General features: G+C 42.9%; 1 protein-coding gene and 1 long non-coding RNA gene across 3 annotated transcripts in view; one reads left to right on the forward strand and one right to left on the reverse strand.

Moving 5' to 3' along the window:
- FGGY (FGGY carbohydrate kinase domain containing) overlaps window positions 1-16,336 on the reverse strand; it is a 281,239-nt gene that overhangs the window by 238,791 nt on the left and 26,112 nt on the right. The window contains exon 2 of one of the 2 annotated variants that reach the window (XM_052666250.1): window positions 13,717-13,862. The gene's annotated coding sequence lies outside the window, so the exon portion shown is untranslated. Of the gene's footprint in view, window positions 1-13,716; window positions 13,863-16,336 lie in introns of those variants that run through there. The other variant, XM_052666253.1, reaches the window with a different exon arrangement.
- On the forward strand, window positions 8,427-13,469 carry LOC128072456 (uncharacterized). The gene is made up of 3 exons (XR_008202260.1): window positions 8,427-8,937; window positions 12,214-12,341; window positions 12,510-13,469. It is a non-coding gene; the product is annotated as an uncharacterized LOC128072456 (long non-coding RNA).

Raw genomic sequence — 16,336 nt, forward strand, 5'->3', positions numbered from 1 at the left:
AGTAAAGGACAGCACTCCTTGTCACTCTCCAATCATCATCTAACTAGCAATGGAATGCAATCCTTAATTCATGCTGCATAAAAGCTTAAGAGTACTCCAACCGTTCAGATTCTTCCTTGCTCCAGCTGCTCAAATGACAGCAGCCTGAGAAGTGATGGTGGTGGAACTCCAGCATCTCCTTCTCCCTTCTCCCCAGTGGCAGAGCAGCCAGGACAGGACGCCACTCCCACACAGCATGGAGAAACCAGGACTGTGATTCACGAGTGGAACCACTTCCTTGGAACAGTCGTAATGGCTCCCATTTCCTGCTCTTGACCCTACCCAATTTTTAAGGTTCCCATCCTCACCACAAGAAGCAAAGAGCTTGCACAACAGCTGCTCGTCTGCTGTAGTTTACAGCCCAGCGCTTCAAGGTATTTCTGGTTAGTACCATTAAAAGCTGGGCTATAAACTGCAACAATGACAACTGAAGGTGGGACAAAAGAAAGCACCATCTTCTTCTGAGCAGAGCCCTAGAAAATGCCTTTTTGGTGAACTCTATCAGTATTACCATAGGTTACTTTTAAGGCCTGTGCAAAAAACCTAGATCCTCAGTGCCTTTTGAAGCCAGCACTGCCTTACGTGCAAAGTGGCACATCTGAGCAGCTGTGTTGAAAGGATACTACACTGAAACAAGTAAACCGTGCTGTGATGGTTGATTCTAAATTCTGAAAGTTTGATTTTCTTAAACAGCAATGACAATGACAGATCATAATACATGAGCTGTATTGTTTGCATCAACATGGGGGAAGTTCTTCATAGAGAGGGTGGTGAGGTGCTGGAACAGGCTGCACACAGAGACTGTGGATATCCCATCCCTGGAGGTGTTCAAGGCCAGGTTGGATGGGGCCCTGAGCAGCCTGGTCTAGTATTGGATATGGAGGTTGGTGGCCCTGCATGTGGTGGTGGGGGGTTGAATCTTCATGAATCTTGAGGTCCCTTCCAACCCAAGCCATTCTGTGATTCTATTCTCTGATTCTACGAAAATATACTTCCTACAAAAATGAATTTGCTTATTAATCAAAGTAGCACTAATATCTTAGCTTTCTATAAACTATATACAGAGCCTATCCCAGGAAGTAATAATCTATTTGCAAAAGGTTGCTTACCTTTAGTGACGTTTCCTGATAAAGGTTCCTTTTATGATCACCAATTACATTTAACATGCATGGCTATAACAGCACCAGCTTGTTCTATAGTGTACTTTATTCTGCATTATCAGAACTGCACTTGCATTCTTCATGTGGTTAAAGGGAAAATTCAGGTACTTTTAGTTACTTTTTTCTACAGGTCTCATTGCATCAACTGGATATTGGTTATTAGAAAATGAACAAAGTGCTAAGACTGCATTCAGGGCTCAAACATGGGCTGCCACTGGGACTTCAGAGCACCTGTGTGATTGAAAGGGCTCCTGCTTCTCTAAATTTCCCCTTTGAAACATTCAAACATTTTATCTGTTCTATCAATGAGGTAAAGCAGTAAATTCTCCTAAGTCGGGTAGATTTACACTTCTAAAATCCTACTTAATTCACACGTTGGAAGGGGAATATGTCCTTGATTTGACTATAACTGTGCTCACACAAAGGAACACAGCTGGAGCAGTCTACAAAAATATTAACAACACAAAAACTGACAGAGTTGCTCTGCTACGAGTTTGTACATAAACAAGGACCAGTGAGAGCCCCATGCAGAGCTGCTACATTGTAGACTAAGAAAAGCAACACAATCAGGGGTTGAGAATGGTGCTACTAAGCGTGAGAGGGGCTGTTAATTCAGACTGATCATATAGCAGTGTTGCATCAAAGTGCTTTGTGTACATAAAGAACTTTTCTAAAATTCAAAAGTGTTCTGAAACTGCTAAGATCTGGACCATTCAGCCTCCCTTAATAACACTGTATTGGGGACAAGTTGCTCTGCACCAAAATTACTGCTCACTTTAAAAGAACATACAGGCACTTTCTGAACTCAGATTAACAGCTGTGTTTCCAGCAGTCCTCTCACTACCTTTTCATGTGTGCATCTTCCCTACAACATACAACTTCCAAATCTCACATATGCTGTATATTGGGACCACTGTCCCCAGACAGCCCCAAATCTGTAGCTGCACGTGTTTTTCTTCTGCCAAATTATCAAATTCCATAGCTGTTAGTCAGACACGCCACCTCCCACTGCATCAGACCAACAGTCAATCACCCTCTTCCTTATTGTTCGATCAACGTTTCTATCTAATCACCCTCTTCCTTATTGTCTGATCTGTTTCTGCCTATGTACCTCATTAACTACCATTCAAACACATCATATTTTACACGACAGACATACTAAAAGCACCAGCAGCTATAAAGGCAATACTAGAAAATAGATAACAGACCTCAGCTAACATTGTGCATTAAAAAAGTGCGTGTCACTGCCATTACTTTTATCCACACCATCAGTACTGTTAACCTCAACTACATAATCCATGGGAGCTAACCTAGCACTGGTGTAAAAGGAGAATGAGGTAGGAAATGCCTTGTAATCTCAGAAAAAAAGAAAAGACAGGAATAAGAAAAGCAGCATTTCATCCTTACAAGCGCGGAATCTGATTTTGTAACAATAATTGTTTGTGCTGCTGACTTCCCTTAACACCTGTGACCCTGCCTGCCACGGCCTCATTGCCTGCTGGAAACTTGGCAAAAGACGAGAGAAGAGATATTAGGGAACCAATGCTACATCCTGAGAGAGGCCATAAAGTCCAAAGGTTGAACAGAATTGCCAGGAGTAGCCTGATAAACGAAGGAAGTGTGTGGCTCTGAAGAGACAAACTGCTGTGCCTGAGTACATTGCGTTCAACCTCAGTGAGCTGCACCCCAATGTCCCACACGCCCCGAAGAACACAGTGAGGGGGACCTCTGGTGCTGGCCTTTCCCAAACAACCCCCTTGGAAATGAATTATTTTAAGTCCCTTTCTGAAATGAGTACGAGAGCACTCAGCGCGCCGCACATGTCAGAATTTCACAGATCTTAAAGTTGAAAAATTCTCTTTGTAATTATTTCAAATTGAGCCAGGATGATTTGTTAATTTAATAAAAACAAAAAAAAAAAAGGCTGTGTAAAGCCCCTTCTGAATTGGTATATTCAAGCCTTTTCCAAAATCTGGCTTCAGTAAAGAACTTGTCCTTAAAAATCTACCAGACTGTAACTAAGCCTGTAACTTGGCATGTGAAATAAATAAACCAGTAATCAGATCCTTCAGAGCCGTTCAATTAAATCTGTAGAAATATCTAATAAAACATTCAGCAGTTGGAGAGTTTTTCTCCAGAAGGTGCACACAGTAGCTATGGTTTCATGTTAGGAAGACTATGGGGCATTGGTAACCAAGTCCTGTTGTCCCTCTTTCCTATCCTTCACTCAGCTAATACTTGCACAGCTTTTTGTGAAGCCACACCATCAAGCTAAGCAGAAAATGCTTTTCTGGCTTTCAGAACAAATCAAACCAAAAACACAGCATGGCCCCACAAAGAGCTGCGCAAGCACAAGCAAAGAGGCAGCGCAGGAATGGCAGCCAGGGGAGGAGGAAAAAGGACATGAATTGCTTTGAGCTCATATTGCTGCTGACTACTTTCTATTATAAAACCATAACCTAATACGCTTTCAAGACTACGGCTCTGAACTGCTTCCCACGGCACATCTCCTTCCCTGCACAGAGCCCTCCGGGCTGCACGCTGCTGCAGAAACGTGCCTGTGCTGGGAGGCTTGCAGGCTCGGGCACTGCACTCTGTTACACTTTCCATTATTCACCGAGGAGAGGAGAACCCCAGCAGTGCTTGTAAACACAACGGCTTCCTCGAGAAGCAACAGCAAAAGCCATAAGGGAGGCTTTCCTTGTAAGTGAACCGCTGGTCCTGGGAGGGCCGTCCTCCCCGGGGAGCTGGGCTGCGGGAAGTGGGAGCAAGGAACTGCCTTTTTAGGAGCGTGGCTGAGCAGAGCCAGGAAGCGCTGGGGCTCCTGCAGCAGCAGGCAGAGCCTTTTAAGGGCAAACACAGGTATTTGTCCAGCCTGCTGTGAGAGCTGTGTTAGGTAGCACAGCAAAGTGTGGCGAGGCTCTGCCGGCCACCGGGCACAGGGAACCTCGGCCACGGCCATCCTGCACACTGCAGACCCACTGCTGGCCGTGTGGCACTTCCAATAGGCCTTATTAGGAAGGCGAGAAGCTTAATTAATCGTTTTCAGATCTGCAAAGCCAGATGGTTTGTGGGTGAACTGTACGTGATTTTAATGTGACATTTTAAGGCATTCAAGGCAACATCTTGGAGTGCGTCAGGAGTTTTTTTAACTACCTAAATGAGAGGGCAGGTTTTCAGAGGTGATGAGCAACTGGATTTTCTTCAGACTCCAACAGAAGGGGCAGGATACTCACAGATACATTCAGCAGGTTGCTTAAGCAAGTTTTAGGATCACATATGATTAGGGCTCCTTCCTAGTTGCCTAAAAATTAGTGCTACTGGACAGAAAAGTGTAAAGATTTGGGGTTTATCCATTTTAAATTACGTCGCTTTTTAGTATGATGTTATCCTTCTAGGGAGTAAAACAAAGTAATCCAATTCAGTCCAAATCCATCTATTTAGGATATATGGATAAGAGCCCCAAACACGACTTGTCCCATGTTGTTCTTTTTATTTTTGTGCCTAGCTTTCAGGAGTAAAAAGAGGAGGCTGCAAGTAAAATTGGAGCTGCCCAGCTAGGAATAATGCAGCATCTCAGTTCAGAGTATGAAATGGCAAGCTGAAATTCAAGGAATTACCCCTGTATTTTGTCTTCTCGGTTTCTCAAGGTTAATCTTTGATAATTGCCTGCCTCAACATGCTGAGCAGTGTGATTTTTAACCAAAAGTGGTATATTTTAAACCAGAGACATGTGAATGATTTAATAGTTTTTATCTATGCCACATTTTAAAGCCACAGATGACAAGCACCTGTTGTACATCACAAACCACTGTCATCATTAGTGCCTTCAGGTAATAGTCTCAGCAGGAAGACCAAAACTTTGCTTAATCTTGCCACATCCCACTTGCAACATACTGGCAAGAAAACTGGGTGAACTACTAATTACACATGGATAATCACAGGGCATTGGTTTCTAGGATTCTTTACATGAGGCCCATCGGGAGAAACAGGTACACACACAACAGGAAAAGTTATGTTAACCAACCAAAAAATACCTAGATACATGATAAACTTATTCAGTAGGAGCTGAGACATCATGTAGGACATACTCCAATTGCTGATGGGGCTGGGACTACACTTCCACAGCTCTAAGTGAGTACTAGGTTAAGGCTACTTGCATAAAAGGAATAAAAGTTTTGACAGCAGGCTTCATATTGTAAATTCCTCCTTTAAAATGACCTGCTTGCCAAAGCAGCTCAGCTGCCAGAAAGGGAGAAAAGCAGGCAAACTATTCCCTTAAAAGCAATGACCGTGCTACGCTGCTCAGGTACACGAGGCATCGCTCCAGAACTGGGGAACATTGGCTCATTAGGAGCAATTAAAAAAAAAGCAACAAAAAACACCTCTGAGGGGATTTTAAAAACAACAACTTCCAAAAACAAAACATGCATATATGCCACATGCATTTGTTTATGCAGCTGTAATGAGTGATGAAATCCATTTATGAGCTGAAGTCACAAGATTCTAAGCAGGTCTTTGTTTAATCTCAGTAAGTCATGACATTTCCCCACTACTTATAATAATGTGATTTGGATCAACATTTTCAAATTTATGCACCTGGTTTTTAACAGTGCTTACCCACTGCACTTCTCTGAGTCACTGGAGACTGAACAGCCTGCTTCTGAGCCACCACTTCAATTAAGCATCCTAAGCACAGATAGAGAAATTTTAAGTTTAAAATAAGCATGTCATGTTTGGATTCAGTATATAGGAAAAAAACATTCAGTGCTCAGCTAGACTCTAGATTACATAGCTGTAACAATATAGGAATCAATACTACTGCATATAAATCAGCATCACATTTTTAGTTTTGCTGTTAAGTAAATTAAAATAAAACAAAAACCAACACCACTGCTTTTGCCATTGCACCTCTATTTGCTTTCCAAACATATCTGAGGTTTTATGACTACCAGATCAAAACTAAATGCTAACATAAACAGAATGATTCTTCCCAGTCTTTCTTTTAAGAAGGGAAAACAGACCTGAGTCCTGATCTGGACAAAAAAACAACCTATCTAATGTGCAAGAGCAAGACATCACAGATGTAGAAAATGTCTCACAGCCTTCAAGATTTGAATGAAAGTATTGCTGCCTCTACTCATTTCTCTATTCTGTTTCTCACCTTTTACTCTCAAGAGTCCCAAATTAGTCATGCAAACAGGTAGATTTTACACCATGTCATCAAATCAAGATGACAGAAGATCACAAAAAACGCAAGGATCTTTCACCTGAAACATTTTGCTCCAAGCAGCCTCATTTACACTCACAAAAACTCATTAAAAAAAAGTACAAGACAACATCAGCAGCTTGGACTCAAACTTGGGAGTGTTCCAAAGAGGCCAAAGCCAAACATGCATAACCAGCAAAGTCAATATATCACCCAACTGGCACAAAGAGAATATGTTCCTGCACTGTGATTTTTGTTTTCAATCTCTTGTTGTTTATGTAAGAAAATATTATGCACTGTTGCCAGTGTTTTTCTTCATCTGAAATCCTAAAATGACCATCAACATGAGGCAGCCAGGGAAGCAGTGGAACTTCTCAGATGCCCAGGGGCTCCTTCTGTGCCATCTTCAGATGTAGATTTGGTAATATTGTTTGTTACAGATGAGCACTTGGGAAGAGAGATGATATTTGCAGTAGGATAGCACAAAGGCTTTGCTGACTTCCATTTTCTAAGGATGGCTGCATCGCTCACGTGTACGCAAGCCTTGACATCAAGAATCTGTAATATTCTTATTGCCACATCACTTTGCACATGGGAAAATAAACTCGGATGCAATACTCCTACCTAAATTGGGATTATATCTTATATTCCTCCATTTCCAGTGTTGAGCTCAGTTATTTTCCCATAGGTTTTTGGAATCTGCTATACCAGTCTCCCAGAAAGAAAACAACTGTGACTACTTACGTCAGAATACCAACTGGAAAACAAATATCAGAAGAAAATATTGATTAATATGCTAGTCTACATGAAGTAAGTCCAGCTGAAAAGCTCTGAAAATGCACATGAAAAATAACTGTGAGAGTCTTAAGTAAACAGTTCCCTTACTGGATTTGCTGTAGCCAACTAAAACCTTTCTTCTCCATTCCACATTAAAGGAGAGCCCTAAAACCACATTTTGCATATTTCATTAGCTCAAATCTTTTCTAACCTGGTTCCCAGGGCAGACCAAGTCTAATAAACTTTTTAAATGAATCTAACACAGTTCTAAAATAACAGCATTAGAACCCGGTGGAGTGTGAACAACAAGGCTATCAATCAATGAGTATCTGCTCTTATTCCCAGACCTTGGATGGAATTCTAAACAATTTTGGCCCCTAAGATTCACAGTTTACTGAGCCTGAGCTAGCACAATAGCTTCAGTAATCAGTGTTACCCATCTCACGCTTCTGGCTGCTTTCATCACAGAGAATTACACATTTGGAGAAGAAAAACATTTTTGTGGCCGTTTAAATAAATCACAGCCGAAAGTTTCTAAAAGGCCAGAAAGCTAGGAGTCACCCTGTTAGAAACAGATTAGTGGGCAGAGGGCAGGTGAGGTGGTCAGAGGTGTATGGAAAGTATAATCTATCAGATTGATAGCACCACTATGTAGATGGCACAATGGTATCTTATCTTCCCAGCCCTGCAACCAAAATAAACCACATACAAGTCTTGGAGCCTGATTCTGTTGTCTTTAAGTACACACCCCTTAGGGTGGTGACCCAGGACACACCACACATCTTTTACTTCATGTAAGACAAAATCAAAACAAATATAATCAGTATTTTTCCTTTTTGGACTCTCACAGAGACTCTTTGATGTGTTTCCCCTAATCGTTTGGTCTTTTTAATCACCACACTCGGGGGTTTCTCTGAGATTATTATGGTCTAGGTTTTTACGTAACCTCTTCCAAGGGAGCACATTCCCAAGCTCCCAACACAGCAACTGCTGAAACAGTACACAGCAACTCTACACCAAAGAATATCTTGTCCAAATGAAACCAAAAGGGAACTTTAGATGAGTACATTCTGCTTAGGTTGGAATTTTGGCTCAGATACAGGAGTTCACGCTCCTGGTCTTGCAAAAAGCAGCACTAATGGAGATACTGAAAATGAAAGTATCTCTTCTAATTCAAAACTGAAAATCTGGCCACTTCTGTAACATGCTTTTATGCTCTGGGAAATTTTACTCACCTTTACCCATTCAGGAAGGGGAAATCCTCGGTGCTACGCCTCAAAGGGGGGGTTGTCACTCACTGACTAAACACAGGATTCCACCAGCAGTACCATTTAGGATCTATGGTATAAAACTAGCTACATTTCTAGCTTCTAGCCAGCTGCTCACCATTTTGTCTTTGGAGCAATTATTGTGATTAACGTGTACCTTCAATTCTTTGTCGATACTCCTATTTAAACAGATAATCCTTAAGCAGATTACCACAACATTTTCAGTATTACCTACGAGGTTCACTGGCGTGCTACAGTTCTGAACTTTAACAGGTCCAACAATAACAAAATGCCTAAACTTAAAATAGGCACCATGCAAAACCTGCATAACTGGAACATGTATAAAGTGCCCTGTATGCAGCTGCCAGTGGATCTGTGAGGTTCTGGAGTTAATTTCCATTTATCAGCTAGGAGTTACTGACACCCTGACACTCAGCTCTGTTGCTCTGTGCTGTCGAGACCTTGCACATGGAGGAAGAGAGAGGTAAGACAAGAACTGGAGACATCTTTATGTGGGAAGGTGCCCTGCTAAGAAACTGCTTACTGAACCTGACAGCAAGTGCACAAATAACATAGCAGGAGCATTCAAATGTACTCCCAGCAAAGGGAAGGACGAGGCAGTGACAATCAGAGCTATTACAAGACAAATACAAATTAAAGACACTGCCTTTAATCTCCAGGATACTAAAATATTTTTTGAGAGCTCCCAGTGTTTGGGGGAGGGGGAAGGATGAGAAAAAGGAATGGGGGGACAGGAGGCTCTCCTGAAACTTTTCTTACAGTTTGTATCACCCTTTGTGAGGGGGGGGGGGGAAAGAAAAAGTAAGCCTAGAAAAAGCAACAGAGGATTCTGAAACTATCAGAAAAGCTTCTGGTTGATAAAAGTTTATAAAAGGTAGCCAACTCTTTGCAAAACTTCCCATGAGGCCTCAAAAAGCACCCTGGGCACACTTACATAGGCAGCTTTGCATATGAAGCGCTGTTTGGTTCAAAAAAACAATTGTGTATTTTTACCACTGTGGTTATTGCTGTCAATTGTCCCCCGGTTCCTGATCTGTGAGAAGCACAAAAAGTACTCAAAGCTACCACAGATTCAAAAGCATAACTACTGATGTTTATGGGATTTTCTGCATTTCTCCTTCTTACCCTGAGACTTCAACCTGCTGGTGAATGCTGCCACATATATTGCCTTTGTTTATCTGTTTCTGTGGACCTCATGGACAGAATCAGCACTCTAGCAAGAAAACTGCTATTGCTTATGCAGAATTTCCTTAAAATGAAAGCTTGCTGCCCATTAGCACTTCCCAGAAAGGTATACTGCTCTATCACCGCCCATATCAAATTCAAGTGCACAGACATGTTTACAGTACGTGCGGCAGCTCAGATAGGCTGGGCTGTTGCAATCCTGTTGCAATCCTGAGCAGAAAAGTTAACACTGGCATGCTGCTCCCACGCCCTCCCCTCTTCAGGCTTTACATTAACTCAGTGACACCCTGCTAGGCACAAGGTTTATTTACACAACACAAAGTCTTGAGACGAGCCTTTGTTTGACTACAATGTTGACAGGCTCGTGGAGCGCTACTGCCTATAGCAAAGGTGCTCTAAGAACCAACTGCGGACCACGTGTGAGTGAAAGGTTTTGAAAGCAGCTTGACTGAGCTTCCAGATGCAGCACAATTCTCCTTTAGCCAAGAGCTGCTGGGACAGACTAGAGAAGCTCCTGGCTCTCACAGCCCAGGGAATTGCACTAAGGCAGTGGTTCTACAAGGATTTTAATCCAGCGTATGCTGGTGACACTCTGAAAAGAAGGAAATTCCTCCTTCCCTGGCCATTCAGGCTTTTTGCTGGGATAAGATTTGAACTGGATGCATTTCCCAAAACGCTTCACCTCATGGTTGTGTCAGAGCAAGGGAGGGGACAGCGTGGGAGCAGGAAGAGGGCAGGACTGCCTCTTTTGTCAGCAGTGCAGGCCAAAAGCACTTAGGAGCTAACAACACGGTAAATTGTGCTGATTTACATCTGCTCCTTGGTTTTCCTAAAAATTGTTGCTGTGCAATTTAAAACATAGATCTATGTAAAAGCTTGCAAGAAAGCTTAGGGGCAGATTTGCTGGGCGGAGTGTCCAGGGGGACTGTAAGCCTCACCTTTGCAGCAATGCCCTTTCATGCGAGCAGGGAGTGGCTGATGCATTCACTCTCTTCCCCAAGGGGTGTGAAATGCAGAAGAGTTCCTGTGTTTCACGTGGTATCTTCTTGTCAATGTTTTGGACTAAGTATCAAAACTTTGTATCCAAAGAAACGGTCTGTGTGATTTTGGGAAGGTGTTGAGCACCGTGCCCCAGCTTCCCCATACTGGGAAACTGAAAAGTATTGCTTTCCCCTACCCAGATTTTTGACAGTAACAACTCCAAATCATCGTCAGAACTTCTGAGGGTGGGGGGGAAAAAATACATTAACACCTTTCCCCTCCTCTGCTTTCCCTCTCCAGCTTCCCCCAACAGCAACAAAAAAAAGTCCACAGCAACTGCAGGAAGATATTTGGGCAAAGTGTCAGAGAGTGAAAATGGCATAAATCTCAGTGCCAGGATGTGCTCTACACGTTCTAAATGCATTACAAGGCTGATGAATTAATAAAAATGTCAATAGTTGATATCCTAAGAGCAAACAGGACCACTAACAAATATTTTATACCAATAAATTAATCCTAGGTAATCTTCCAGATGAAATTCCATCCCTTATCTGTACCTATTTCCTTACTGCATTTTCAGAAAGAAAAGTAGATCATGCCACTTGCATAGCATTTTTTTTCCCCACAGAAAGGGGATCTTCACGCTTTACTACAACTTCAGTTATGACTGTTTTACAAGCAAGCAAAGCAAGCCAGAGAAATGCAAAAGTAACTTAAGGTCATTCAGTGGGGAGGCAGAAGCAGGGGAGGTTGTGGTTGTATCCCACTTGAGTTTACTCATTTCTCCTGCTTTTTCTCCACACAGAAAATAAAATTACTTCTCATTATACTTGTGAGGTGACATTAAAGAGGTGAACATATTTTTGCTTCACCTTGTAAATTCTTTTGGTTGCCTTGAATTGAATGTATATTCCCAACCACTAATGGTACAGGCTTAGGTAGGTGTTTTGCAGGCCAAGAACATAAATGTGAAATACACTACTGTTCTTATTAATATTTGTAAAATCATCCGAGGCTGAAATTGGCTATCATTGAATTGACCTCAGATCTTTGACATAAATGCCTATTTGAAGCACTTGGCAATAGGTTGTAAGCATCCACACCCAGAACATCTTTGCCTGGGCTTGCAGATTTGCCAGCCACACATCTTTTCCTACACTGACTGTAAGGAACGCAGTGGCTGGAAGAAATCAGCACCAAACATGCTGATATAGAATAAGGCTACTTTGTACCATTAGCTCCTACAATATGTGTGCTTAACCTCTCTCATGTGACTCACCTGAGTCCACAGCCTTGGCAGAACTGAAGCCTCTGCAAGTATGTGCACATTACAGCTGGTACCCAGACCTCTAAATACCATGCAGTCCTTTTTGGAATGTCTTTCTAGTTATGTTCTCTGGAAAAAAAACAACAGCCAAAAAACCAGCTGAATTTCAATTAGCAGCCATCACAGCCCTCAGGCCTTTGCTTTATTGTTGCCCTTTTATCCTCAAAATTTTCCTTGATCTCATGAGCTTGTTTCTAATATATTCAAATATTATGGCTTTTTATATGTTTCATATGTTCTCAACAGACTGTGTAAACAATCCTGCGAGCTGACCAACGTGTCTGCCAAATGCACTGCCTGCTGTTCATGCAGTATTTCCTCTAGCACATATGTGAGCTGTGCTCCTGAAGCCACTGTAAGTAAAATGAACACAGGTAAGGATCAGTACTACCTGGGCAGAATTTTCCATCAGTGCCTCGTCTCTGAAACGAGGGAAGGTACAAATACTGCAGTGTCAGTGACTGCACGTGATTTTTTACTGAAGAAAAGAGGCAGTAAGTGCAATTTTCAGGGTTTCAAGTGGCCTGATCCTCCTCCTGTAGAAGCCCTGAGAAGTGCAGTGGACAAGACCAGGACATTTCCACTTCAAGTGGGAGCAGCCAGCACAGTGGGGACTGTGTGACACATCAGCTGTGCTCAGAGATCTGCCTGCTTACTTTTCATCAGACAGGACTGAGGAAGAGTAGCAGTTTAGCAGCGTCTTCCCCACAGCTGAAGTCTTTAACTCTGCTTATTGTCCTGCCTTTCCTCCTCTGTGCCCTTTCCTCCCTACAGTGCCTGCCTTAGCTGTTTGGCAACCCTCTCTGCTCCCACACCATGACTCCAACTCAAATGACTGTCATCCAGAGGGAATGTTTCCATTTGAATGACATGAGCAGGCACTCGGTAAACTTCCCCACAGGCTCTGCCACTATAATCCCTGGGAAGAAGCAACCTGCAGGACCTACTTTCACTGTTCAATGCTTTCTCTGTTTATTGCTACCATTGTCAGAACCAGAAACATCACTCAAATTCACACAGGAGTCCTTACATCTGTCAGCCACCAACCACTGGTGATACTCAGCAACAGAAACTCACTGTCCATGCAAGTCTGAACCCGTAGCTGAGGGAAGGGGAGCTTGATTTCTCATTGGAAATTCCTATGCTCTGTGGTGCTCTATACAAGGCATTTTTGGTGTCATGCTGACTTGCTTCCTTTCCTTCTCCTGTTGCAAGCACTCCTTTATCCCAGGTTGCCAGCAGCCTACTGTTCCAACAGCTGCTAAGACAGAGTGAGGTGTCAACTTTGACGAGATGCCAGATTGCTTATTAATTAAAAAGCCAGGCATTTCGTATCCATTCTGAGACACTAATCAAAAGTAAACTATTTTATTGATGGCTCCCAACAGTTAAATCCGGTTATTCTGAGGTATTTGGTCACAACTGGCAACATAACTCAATGCATTTTGTTGTTCCTGCTTACTTTAATAAAGATTTATCAAAATACCAAAATGCCAGAAAGCTCATTTCATTTCTGCACAGTGAAATCGTGCCTTGGTTGTATCTGAAAAAATGCACACTTCTGTTGGGATCTTTGTCCTCAAACACAGTAAATATCTTTTCAAAGGTGCTCATCTCCCTCTCCAGCACTCAGCATTAGTATGCTTCTATTTGTATGTTAATTTTTTTTTCATACTGCTAGCCACAACCGAGCACTGCCTTCTGCTTCCCATATGCCACATGTCCTCCAGTGCCTCCTGTACAGCTTACCTTCAAACTCACTTCACTCTCTGGGCTCCCACTGTTGATCAGATGCCTTTCTGCCAGCCTTGGTTGTGTGTTGGGGATTGTTGAAGTATAAGATCCAAAGCATAGGAACTTTGCCCAATTCTCTGTTTCTCAGAACACTGGATATGCTGTGGGATAGGAATAATGACATAGAGGCATTAACAGCATGACACTTTGATTTGTAAAGCCCTAAAATTCCAAGGGGAGCAATACCCTGGGATCTCTTCACCTCTAAACAATGTAGCTTGCTTCTATTCACCCAGGTTTTTCATCAAAAATTATGCAAATAAATACAGCTGTTTGAATAACAAAAAACAGTTCATTAAGGATTTGAAAATATACTTTTGAGTAACTGCAGGGATAACTCAAAGCCTCTATAAAGCTAGCAAGGAATGGAAAAAACGGAATAACTAAATAGAAGGTCATCCTCTCCACTTTAGAGACAATCATATTACATCTTTCACTCCTTTTTTGCTGCACATAAAACACCCAAGGTTTGAAATGCTCCAGCAGTACTCATAATAAAATGGAAAAAGAAAACCCAACAACTGTTTTTAGTGGTTCCTCCTTCACTTCTATACTCTGTTTACATCCAGCTTTGCTGTCATGCCCCAGAGGTAACCCAACAGGTCTTGCAAAGTCTCCTAACTTTGCCCCACCTCCATCATTCACAATCTTGTCTCTGTAACCTACTCATTTTCCTCCATTCCACAAAGTAGTAGTTTCAAAGAAATTCACAGATTAATTAAAATGATTGGTGGGATGAGTAGGTGAGGGGGACAGGCTAAAGGGCTTGACAAGAAGAAAGATGAAAAGGACTAAACGCATGTAGCTTGGTTATGCGATGACTAATTGAGGGTGGAGGAGATGGACACGATATTCATTTACAAGTGCTTGTAGTTCCGAGGAACCCTGTTCATGGACAAATGCTAGCTCAGGACCAAGTGTTCCGCCTTGTCTTACAGATCTGGTTTCAGGGTTCTTCACATCGAGCTCAGAGACCTCCTGCACATTCACACCTCTCCCTTGGACCCTCAGAGATGATTTTTTAAGTTCAGCTCTCAGCCAGACGCAGTTCCTGGATCCCCACGAGGCCACGTGAGCCCTGCTGAGGGCAAAGAGCAGAAGGAGCGGCCGTGGGGCCGGAAGCCGGGGGTGGACGATGTGGCGGCTCTGCCACACCTCTTGCACTGCAGGCTGAGGTGGATTTGAACCGGCCCTGAGAACACACCTTGAGGAACTGCTGTGAATGATTTTTACTTCCACTTACCCCAAGGAAACTCTGCTCCCTGTGCCCTCGCACCCCTGGCCTCTTTCACCATGCTCTGATACAGAACACAAAAGAAGTACATTTGCTCCTTCTGCCCATTCCAACTCTCCCCTCCCTCAGCAGGGCAGACGCGCTCTGTAGCAGTTCATCATAAAAAGAAGCTGCTGGAGAAGGTCCATGGATTCTCAGCCTTACCTCATGCAGAGGTGAAGCAGGTATCATGTTGGAAAGCACGAAGGGGGTCAAAAAGCAAATAAATGAAGGAGAGCATTTATAAGGATAATGCAGAAACTCCTTGTCGTAATATATCTAAGCTTAAAATATATATATTTATTCTGCACACAAGCCAGCAGTTTCCTTCTGTCAGTGCTGTTTCCAATACAGAAACAGTAAAAACCTACTATTTCTTTTTTCTAATAATCCAGACATAAGCAAAAAGTACCTGGGATACAGGCCTGCAACAAACCAACCAACTTGTTTATTCCTGGACGCCAAATATAGTGCAGATGGATGGAGTACGTATAAGAAATTTTAATTTGTCTTTGAAAAGCCATTTAATTATTCAGATTATCTGATTGCCTCAGTCAATCTCATATTGATTGATTAGAGAACTTTATAAATCAAAACCTGCATTATGCTGGTCAGAGCATCTGCCTCTCACAACAACAGAGATATGCAGCTAATTTCCAGTCCCTACCCACGGGTTTAGTTTACTGGGACATGTAAACGGCCATGGTTTATAGATGGGCCGCTAAGTATTTTCATTCTACTAAAGGAGTATTTGCTTAAGGACATCAGGAAAGAGGAGAAAGCCCTCAAGTAAAGCCCTGTTTAATAGACCAGAGCACAGCCCCAAGCTTCCAGCCCCTCGGCTGACGGCCATGGAGGATCACTGTCGCTGCACGCACGGGGAGCAGCGCTCAATGACTCAGGTGGGAGCTGGGCGCTGTGCTGAGAGCTGAGCCGAGATCCCTGCCCATGGCCAAGCACCCGCCTGGCACTCGTTCCCTGTTGGGATCAGAAGGCTGAAATCCCCCCAGAGCAGCAAAGAGCGTTGGTCTTGGGTTTCAGAGCTCTCCTGCTACGCGCAACCTTTATGGGCAAGCTGGCTGTCTATTACCAGGTAACCTTTAAGCGAGTAGTAATTAACATAATGAGTGGACTGATGGGTGTCCCCTATAGCTATGGGCCTCAGTAGCAACACGTCTCTGGCAAACTGGAATGTCTAGTCCTAAACTGCACCTTTGTAAAAGGAAGGAAGTAAAACTAAAATGGGCTGGGGATAAAAAAAGACCGAAGAAATGAAATGACTTGGAGTGAATATCTCCAGCC

The sequence above is a fragment of the Tympanuchus pallidicinctus genome, unplaced genomic scaffold, assembly GCF_026119805.1.
Source record: "Tympanuchus pallidicinctus isolate F22 unplaced genomic scaffold, pur_lepc_1.0 scaffold7, whole genome shotgun sequence".
NCBI classification, from domain to species: domain Eukaryota; kingdom Metazoa; phylum Chordata; class Aves; order Galliformes; family Phasianidae; genus Tympanuchus; species Tympanuchus pallidicinctus.